This window comes from Arachis ipaensis, chromosome B07, assembly GCF_000816755.2.
Source record: "Arachis ipaensis cultivar K30076 chromosome B07, Araip1.1, whole genome shotgun sequence".
Classification (NCBI taxonomy): domain Eukaryota; kingdom Viridiplantae; phylum Streptophyta; class Magnoliopsida; order Fabales; family Fabaceae; genus Arachis; species Arachis ipaensis.
In genome coordinates, this window is record NC_029791.2 from 7,607,483 (window position 1) to 7,617,804 (window position 10,322).

Sequence of the window (10,322 nt, forward strand, 5' to 3'; positions counted from 1 at the left end):
AAATTTTTTTCTTAAAGGTATTTTTTATTTGTCCTTTTCATTAGAGATAATTTTGTGGTAAATATAAAATGTTAAATTATTTATTATAACTACTATAAAGTGTTGGCAAGGGACTCGAAAAAGAATCCTATCATCTATGTACGCTTTTTGGAGGTACCACTCTTTATTTCATTTGAAATATTTCTAGAAATTGTTTTTAAAGTTCTACAAGAAGATTTACTTGATTGAATGATTTGGATAATTGGGTGTTTAGAAATTAATATTTGGTGCTTGTTTCTATCTAATGAACTACAACTTTGCTATGAGTTTATCAAAGGCTATTAACATGACATTTTCTTGTTCTGAATTTTTTAATTTTGTTGATTGTTACTTTTTGGGTGACTATATGTAATCTTCTAGTTCATATCTTGTTTGGCAGAATATTTTAACTTGGACAGATGTTGTAGAATAAGAATTTCAAGATCTAATTTTAACTGCATCATGCTTTTTGCTTGTTGTGAAATAACTAATTTTTTAACATCATTTGATTTAGGATTGTTCCATGGCCTATGAATTAGAAGAAAAGAATTTGAGGTGTATTATTAAACTAGTGTGCTCTGTTTTAGGTAACTACTATTTCTATAAATTGCTGAGTTTCATATGATAAATTATTAAAGAGTAATGTTACATATACATCAAAATCAGCCACCTAAGTTAGTCACCAGTATAAAATAAATGTTGAAATATAAATACACATTGAAAATAAATTAAATCACACATCTTTTCATACACAAATACATTAGTGACTGATTTTAGTGGTTGATTTTGGTGTACAAATAACATTTTGATTATTAAATTACCGAGTTTCATAGGATTTTGTAATCTCCTGTTTTTGCTTTATTAATCTTTTTATATGATTATTTGATTTAACTGAGTAATTATATATTTTTTATTAAGAGATCTTGCGGAGAACACTTGGGGTGATTTTGGACTAATTTTGTCGTTAAATCTTCAAGAGTTTTCATAAAAATAGAGAAGGCTTAATCACATTTGAAGGTTAATATTTTTACTTATCTTTGTATTTCTCTTTGCTAGTTTGAAATCTTTATAGTTTGGCTTTGTTTTATTATTTTGTAGGCTAGTGCAAAAAAAAAGTAATATAATATCAGCTCTATTTTTAATGAAACACCAATGTTTATATGACAAAAATAAATGAGAATATAGAAAAGATATACAATCTAACTGCAGATATAATTTTTAATGCAAGATGTATTACAAGTTTTATAAGGATTTTTATAGTAAGTAAAAATGACACAAACCATTATAGGTGGTGGCATTTTTTTGAAAACTCAAGAATAAAATTGCTACGGTTTGTAACCATCGCAGTTTTGAAAAAAACTCACATGTCGTAATTTTATTTTTTAAAAAACAATAAGTAAATAGAGGCGGTTACACAACTACCGTAAATTAATTTATCTGTGATAGTTATACCAATAATTACTAAAAACTACCACAAAAATTAATTCTCGCATCCTAAAAGATGTCTATTGACGAATTATTAAAGATTAACTTTACAGTTATTTAAAATCGCTACAGATCCCTAAGAAAAATTCTGCTATTTAGTGGCTCTCTCGTAGTGTAAGATATACTTTGTTTCCATCTCCACACAATGTTGGACTTACATTCCACCCCTCTGTCTGGCCTCTAATGTTATAACCATGCATTCCATTTTTCATTTATGGTAATTTGTGTGATTAGTTTAAAAAATATAGAAAGTAAATATAGGTGTAATGAAAGACAATGTGAACATGAATAATATAATTATTATTGGGGATGAATGTTTCAACAATATTATTGTCAACTCAATATTATATTCTTGATTTACTTGATTTTTTAATAATTAATTTTATTAGTCCTTTCAGTAAATTTTTTCTTAGTTTTATTTGTATTTTAAGGAAATGAAAATAAAATGCATACATTATTAGTCCATATAGTAAATTTATTAGTCCCACCGCCTCACTTCATTTTTTCCCTCCTCTTCCTCGGTTCAATCTCTGCATCCAGGTTCCTCCTTTCCTCTGTTTTACTTTGTTTCGCTGTTTTTTTTTGTTAATTCCGTTAGTGTAGTTAGAATTAGATTAGTTAGTTAGCTTAGTTTGATTTAGGTGGTTAGCGAATCTGGGCTGAGTAGTGGATTTAGGCATTGTTTGACTCTATGTTGCTATATGAAACTGCTCTATTCTGCTGCGTATGCCATTTGTGTTGCTGGGTTGTATTTCACTGCTGCTGTGCTTCATTGATATTGTCTTCTTACTGCTCATGCTATGTTGCTATCCGGGAACGTCCAATTTTAAGCCGGAATGCTGCCCGATTTTCAAGGAAATTAGTTTCATTTTGATCTTTATTTCAGTTTTGGGCATAATCTCCGTTTCCTTTTTGACTTCCCGGATTTGCAAAATCATCGTGAACATAAACCACAACTTTTCTTTTCATTACGCATAAATATCATCATATCACTAACCTACTTTTCTAACTTACTAACTTCTTTAACCATTCCACTTCCACTCACCTTTAACCATCTTTAACAAATTCCTTCAACTATATGATGATATTATTGCCTGGTGAATGTGAGCTGTTGACTTTAATGAAGCTTGCAATTTTTGGTTTACTTGTTCACTTTTGCATATTCATTGCAACATCATGATTGTTCCTTGTCAGTTATGACCTGACCATTTTTTTTGTTACATGCTAAATGTTTTATATATATTCTATCACATTTTTCAGGATGTCGGATAAAGGCAAAGCCATAGCCACCGCCTCTAAGAAGAGAAAACACTCTACCCCTTCCATTCCTTCCATCTACAAGAACTATGCTAAGAATCCATTGCATGACGAGGATAAAGAGAATCAACAGTTGCCTTCTACCAATCCTGGAAAATTCCCCAATCTCTACTGTGAGCTTCGGTTCTCTAGATATCGAACCACGAAGCTAAATATTGAGAAGAAGTTGCTCCTACCTAATGATGTGAGACGACCCTCAGCCGGTCCCACAGCCACAGTCAGAGCCAGAGCCTATCGTTGTACCCCCCACTGATCCTCCGGTTTAGCATCGAGGACGATGCTTGATTTTAAGTGTGGGGAGGGCACCGGTAGCATTATCTGTGAACCGGTGAACTTCTCAGCCTAGTTATCCTATTTTGCACATCTTTGTATATATTTTGATGCCATTTCTAGTTTGCTTTGGATACTTTTATTGCTTATTTTGGATCTTAGATATTTTGATGCTTTTGGATATTTTTAGATCTTTTGGATGATAGATTCCGTACTTTTAGTTGGATTCTTCTTTATACACTTTGTTTATGTTTGTTTTTAGTTTGCGATTGTGATTAGAAATCATGTTTTAAGTGAAACTTAGGCACCCTTTTTGCATAATATATTGGTTCTAAGTGAAAAAGGAAAGGGTGAACTAAGAAAATTTTTGAACTTTTCAATCACAACAATGCTTAGTCAAGCATTGAGGTTTTTCAAGGAGCTTAAATATAGGGCATTAATCCAATTGATTGAAAAAGAATTTTTGAAACTTGCTTGAATTTCATACCTTGTGAAGCATGTATTGAATTGAGAACACAAGCTTGTGAGACTTGAGCCTATTGATGTGGTTACATTTTATAACCACTTATTTTCCATTCTTGTGTGAAATTGTTCTCTTTCCATGATTGTGATCCTTAATTTGCTTGATTCTATATATCCATTTAATTCTTGTGTTTGTGCATTTATATGATTGAGGCCATTATTTCATTTGCCACTTACCCAAATAGCCAACCTTTTACTCTCCATTGTTAGCCAATTTTGAGCCTATGCTTAACCAACTCATTCTTATTTTAGTTCATTACAAGCCCAAGGCGGAAAACCAATGAAAAGTCTTTGTTTGGATCTTTGATTAGCCTAAGCTAGTGAGAGTGTGTATTATTCAAGTTGGTGAGGCTTGGGAACATTGGATGGGATAAAAAGGGGCAATACACTTTTATGTTTAGGAATTGGGCATATATTCATGTATTGATCAAATGTAGAGACCTTATGCATTGATGTTCTTGTATTTAGTTTGAAAGAAGAAAAAAGAAAAAAATATATATATAAAGGAAAGAAAAAAAAATGATGAAAAGAAAAATAAAATGAAAGAAAAAAAAGAGAAGAAAAAAAAATAAAAAAATAAAAAAATAATAATAAAAAAAAGGGGACAAAATGCCCAAAGTGAAGCTCACTAAGAATCAATGCATAAGTGTTGAGAAATGAAAAGAAAATGCATGAGTATGTAAGAAAAAAAGTGAAGAATGGGTAGTTAGAATAGCTCGCATTTGTATAGGTCATTAAATAGGTTAGGTGGGAAAGTCTATGCTAATCAAAGATTCAAATCCTAGTCCACTTGACCATAAATGATCCTACCTTGACCCTAACCCCATTACAACCTAAATGAAAGACCTCATGATGAATGTATGCACGCATTGAATAAGTGTTGATTGTTAGAAGAAAATCAAATTTTGGAAAACATGATTAGAAGAGAATTGAGTGAATTAACCCTTAAACACTTGAGTGAATAATTATAATTCCTAGGGAGAACGACCCGAGGTCCAATACTTCGGTTTATAAATTTTAGGGGTTTGTACTAGTGACAAACAACTTTTTGTATGAAAGGATTATTGCTTGGTTTAGAAACTATACTTTACAACGAGATTTTATTAGTGAATTTCTGAACCGTCAAAAATCCATTCGTCAAAATGGCGCCGTTGCCGAGGACTTGCAATGGTGTTGTGTTATTGGTTATTGTACATATGTGAATATTGTGAATAGGTTTATCTTTTGTTGTTTCTTAATTTTTGTTAGTTTTATTTTGTTCTCTCACTATGAATTCTCACCACTTTGGCTTTGAGTTTGGTTCTAAGTGTGTTGTAGGAAATGTGGACTTTAATGGCAACATGTACCATGGATGGAACCAACAAAGATGGGAAGAGCCTCAAGGAATTGATCACTCCTATTGGCAACAACCTCCGGATACTTATAGGTATAATTTCCATCCTAATGCATGCCAACTTAGCGGCTATGATGATTCTTTTTGTGACACTCAACAACCACCATCATATGCCTATGAATCTCATCCTCAACATAAACCTCAACCATTCTCACAAGCCTTTCATCACCAAGCACCACCCTATGATCCATATCCATCATATAACCAATCATCCATACCATATTTTTATGGCCATTATGAGCAAGAACCTCCAAAAGAAGAGCAAAGTATGAGGGTGAAATTGGAAAATTCGGTGGAGAAAGAGGAGTCAAATTTTGTATTGGAGCAACTAGAGGAGCCTATGATCATTGAAGAAAAGGAAGAGGTGGTTGAAGATTTAGGAGATGTTGAAAGTCCAAGGGAATGTAGTCTCATGGAGCACTCTTCCAAGAAGCTTGATATTGATGTTAAGGAGGGTGCGCAATCTCCAAGACATATCGTCGTTGGAAACTTGGAAGCGGTTTATCAAGAGATGGATTCAATCATGAATGAATTTCTCTCTACAATGGAATCCTCTCCCATTGGACATGGAGTTGAAAGTATAAAAGAGTGTGCACAACCTCCCATACCCTTGGTGAGCAATGAGAAAGAGAGCTACCAAGAGGAAAACGTTGGCATGGTGTATATCGAAATTGAAGAATATGAAAAGGTTGACCAAGAAATAGATTTATTCATCAATGAATTTCTATCCAAAATTGAACCACCTCTCATTAGGCAAGAAATCAAAGTTCTTGAAGACAACACCAAGCTATGTGACAAAAGGGGAAAGGTTGAAATCAAGGAAGCTCGCAAAGAGGTGGAAATACACAAAGAAGAGCACAATGAAGTAGACCTTGCATTGTCTAAGTGTGGGGAGGTCTCCCTTCCCAAGTTACCATCCAATACAATATTTAAGTGGGTAAAATCTCCATCCCTAGACTTTAATTTCCCACTTGAATATGGTTTGATTGAAAATAATGGACAACTTAGAGCTCTTTATGGACTTAAGGGAAAAAGAGAATTGTGTAGTGGTTGCAAGTTAGGAATTAGGCTCATTGAGGTCAAGGTTTCAAGGCATAGGAACGATGATTGGAAGAATATCACATTGCATGGGTCTCAACAGAAGGTTTGGTATGTTAAAGAGAATTCTATATGTCAACAACCGCCCGGAAAGAAAAAGTATGAAGATCAAATCGAAGATGGGTGTGAAGACAAGATATGGGATCCCGGTTCGCTATGTGAAGACCAACTATGGGGACTCATATCTTGGGTAGAACTGTGCCCGAGCTTGATGAATATGGTTGGAAATTCTGTCAACCAATTGAGAAGCAAGGATCCTTGGAGATTCAAGGATGAGTACAAACATAAGCCACCATGACAATAAGCATCTCAAAATGTCCAACCTAAGGACTTAAACTAAAAGTGCTAGGTGGGAGACACCCCACCATGGTAAACTCTTTTCATTCTCTTTTGAATTTGCCTAATAAGTGATTTGAGTTACCATTGTAGGTAGATATTGCGCGCCGACTATTAGAACATGGAAGTTCGCGCGGACGCGCACCTGCCGCGTCCGCGCCGATTTGCTGCTGCAAATGATTGGGCCAAACCCCAGAGAGTTAAGCCATTTCTGGGCTAGCTCTAGGCCCCAGGCCCAACCCGATCTGCGCGAGCGCATGCATCGCGCCAGCGCGCCATTTCACTATTCCTCAATGTACGCGGACGCGCACTTGCCGCGCGCGCGTCCTTGCGTGGTGCCACCAAACTAGGCCATGGACCAGAGAGTTGGGCGTGTCTCAAGCCAACTCTAAGCCTCAGGCCCAATCTCATGTACGCGTGCGCGCAAGGTATGCGCACGCGCCCTTGGATAATATGCCACCCCACGTTAGCGCGCACTGTACGCTCACGCGTGGTTCTCCATTCCCCTCAATACACGCGGACGCGTACCTGCCGCGTGCGCGCAAATCTAGTGGCGCGACTCCCAGGCCATTCTCCAGAGAGTTAGGCCTGAGTTGGGCCAACTCTAAGCCCCTAGCCCAACTCCATGCACGCGTGCGCGCACGCGCCTTTCCCTATTCTGCTCACCCCCGCTTAAGCGCATTGTACGCGCACGCGTAGAACCCACGTTTTTTTTTTCAATGGACGCGGACGCGCAAGGTGCGCGCGCGCGCCGATTCAAAAATAGGGATAACCCTAGCACGCGATGCACACTGCGCAGTCGCGCAACCCATATTCCCCAACCTTCACCTTCTTCTTCTTCTTCTCTCCCCCTACTGCCATCGCAGCAGCAGCACCGGCCGCCGCCGCGCCATCATCACCGCCGGCCACTCGCCCTCAACTTCTCTTCCCCTCTCACCACCACCCGTCCTCTCCCTCTCTCTCTCCCTCCTCTCTTTCTCCACCACCGCGCCACCATCTCCGCCGCCGCGCCACCATCACTGCCCTCTCTCTTCTCCCTCTCTGCCTCTGTCCCAACCGCCGCGACCACCATCGCCGCCGGTGCAACCCCACAGCCGCGCTGCTCCGGCCAGTTCTCCCACCGCCTCACTTCATTTTTTCCCTCCTCTTCCTCGGTTCAATCTCTGCATCCAGGTTCCTCCTTTCCTCTATTTTACTTTGTTTCGCTGTTTTTTTTGTTAATTCCGTTAGTGTAGTTAGAATTAGATTAGTTAGTTAGCTTAGTTTGATTTAGGTGGTTAGCGAATCTGGGCTGAGTAGTGGATTTAGGCATTGTTTGACTCTATGTTGCTATATGAAACTGCTCTATTCTGCTGCGTATGCCATTTCTGTTGCTGGGTTGTATTTCACTGCTGCTGTGCTTAATTGATATTGTCTTCTTACTGCTCATGCTATGTTGCTATCCGGGAACGTCCAATTTTAAGCCGGAATGCTGCCCGATTTTCAAGGAAATTAGTTTCATTTTGATCTTTATTTCAGTTTTGGGCATAATCTCCGTTTCCTTTTTGACTTCCCGGATTTGCAAAATCATCGTGAACATAAACCACAACTTTTCTTTTCATTACGCATAAATATCATCATATCACTAACCGACTTTTCTAACTTACTAACTTCTTTAACCATTTCACTTCCACTCACCTTTAACCATCTTTAACAAATTCCTTCAACTATATGATGATATTGTTGCCTTGTGAATATGAGTTGTTGACTTTAGTGAAGCTTGCATTTTTTTTGGTTTACTTGTTCACTTTTGCATATTCATTGCAACATCATGATTGTTCTTTGTCATTTATGACCTGACCATGTTTTTTTTGCTACATGCTAAATGTTTTATATATTCTATCACATTTTTCAGGATGTCGGATAAAGGCAAAGCCATAGCCACCGCCTCTAAGAAGAGAAAACACTCTACCCCCTCCATTCCTTCCATCTACAAGAACTATGCTAAGAATCCATTGCATGACGAGGATAAAGAGAATCAACAGTTGCCTTCTACCAATCCTGGAAAACTCCCCAATCTCTACTGTGAGCTTCGGTTCTCTAGATATCGAACCACGAAGCTAAATATTGAGAAGAAGTTGCTCCTACCTAATGATGTGAGACGATCACCAGCCCCTACAGTTGGCCCATCATCTTCGACACCCGCAGCTCCTTCACCATCTACAGGCCCTCCAGCAGCACCTGAGCCTACCTATCTCCTGGTCCAGCGTCTCTTCCGGTTCTTAGAGCAAGAGCGACGCCATGTCAGACGCCGTTTGGATCGGATGGACCAGGCACTTATCTCTCTGGGCGCTGAGCTACCTCCGCTTCCCGATTCTCCGGCCTCCGATGAGCAGGATCTTCAGGAGGAGGACACTACAGAGCCACCTCAGACTCAGGAGGAGCCCGTCCCTCAGCCGGTCCCACAGCCACAGTCAGAGCCAGAGCCTATCGTTGTACCCCCCACTGATCCTCCGGTTTAGCATCGAGGACGATGCTTGATTTTAAGTGTGGGGAGGCACCGGTAGCATTATCTGGGAACCGGTGAACTTCTCAGCCTAGTTATCCTATTTTGCACATCTTTGTATATATTTTGATGCCATTTCTAGTTTGCTTTGGATACTTTTATTGCTTATTTTGGATCTTAGATATTTTGATGCTTTTGGATATTTTTAGATCTTTTGGGTGATAGATTCCGTACTTTTAGTTGGATTCTTCTTTATACACTTTGTTTATGTTTGTTTTTAGTTTGCGGTTGTGATTAGAAATCATGTTTTAAGTGAAACTTAGGCACCCTTTTTGCATAATATATTGGTTCTAAGTGAAAAAGGAAAGGGTGAACTAAGAAAATTTTTGAACTTTTCAATCACAACAATGCTTAGTCAAATTTATGTGTTTGTTGAAATGTCTCTTTTAGTTTTAGTGTAGATTTTGTTCCTCTTGGCCTAGGTAGAGTAATTAGTGATACTTGAGTTATCTAATTCCTTTGTTGATTGATAATTGGAGAGATTGCTAGTTGGTTTGGAGTTCACTAAAGCTAGTCTTTCCTTGGGAGTTGGCTAGGACTTGTGGCTCAAGTCAATCCATCCACTTGACTTTCCTTTAATTAGTAAGGGTTAACTAAGTGGTAGCAATGAATAATTCTCATCACGATTGAGAAGGATAACTAGGATAGGACTTCTAGTTCTCACACCTTTCCAAGAGCCTTTTATAGTTTTTAGTTTATTTTCATTGCCGTTTATTTTTCATGCTTCTTATCCAAAACCCCAAAATAACTCATAACCAATAACAAGACACTTCATTATAATTCCTAGGGAGAACGACCCGAGGTCCAATACTTCGGTTTATAAATTTTAGGGGTTTGTACTAGTGACAAACAACTTTTTGTATGAAAGGATTATTGCTTGGTTTAGAAACTATACTTTACAACGAGATTTTATTAGTGAATTTCTGAACCGTCAAAAATCCATTCGTCAGGACGCAACCTGTTGGTTTCTTCCCAAAACTCCTCAGAGTTCATTGGTTTAATGGAGTCCCCATAAGTAGCCCGGACAGCTTCCATTGTAAGCCATTTGTGGGCAAAATCCTCTGGTCTCAGTTGTTGTTTCCTTAACCTTGAAATAGCAGCTACTGCATGCTTGCAGGGCAACCCTGGTAGGATAGATACATAAATGCAACATTTACTGAATCAATATTAACTTAAATCACATAACTACTTCTAGCCAAACAATAAGTAGATGATTAAACCTATTAGTTGCCAAACATTGCAAGCACATGTTTGCCTTTGCAAATTGACAGCAACTCTTGTCTGGTACTTTTGGACCTCAAACAATACCCTTGCTTCATCCCCAGCCCACTCTGCTGT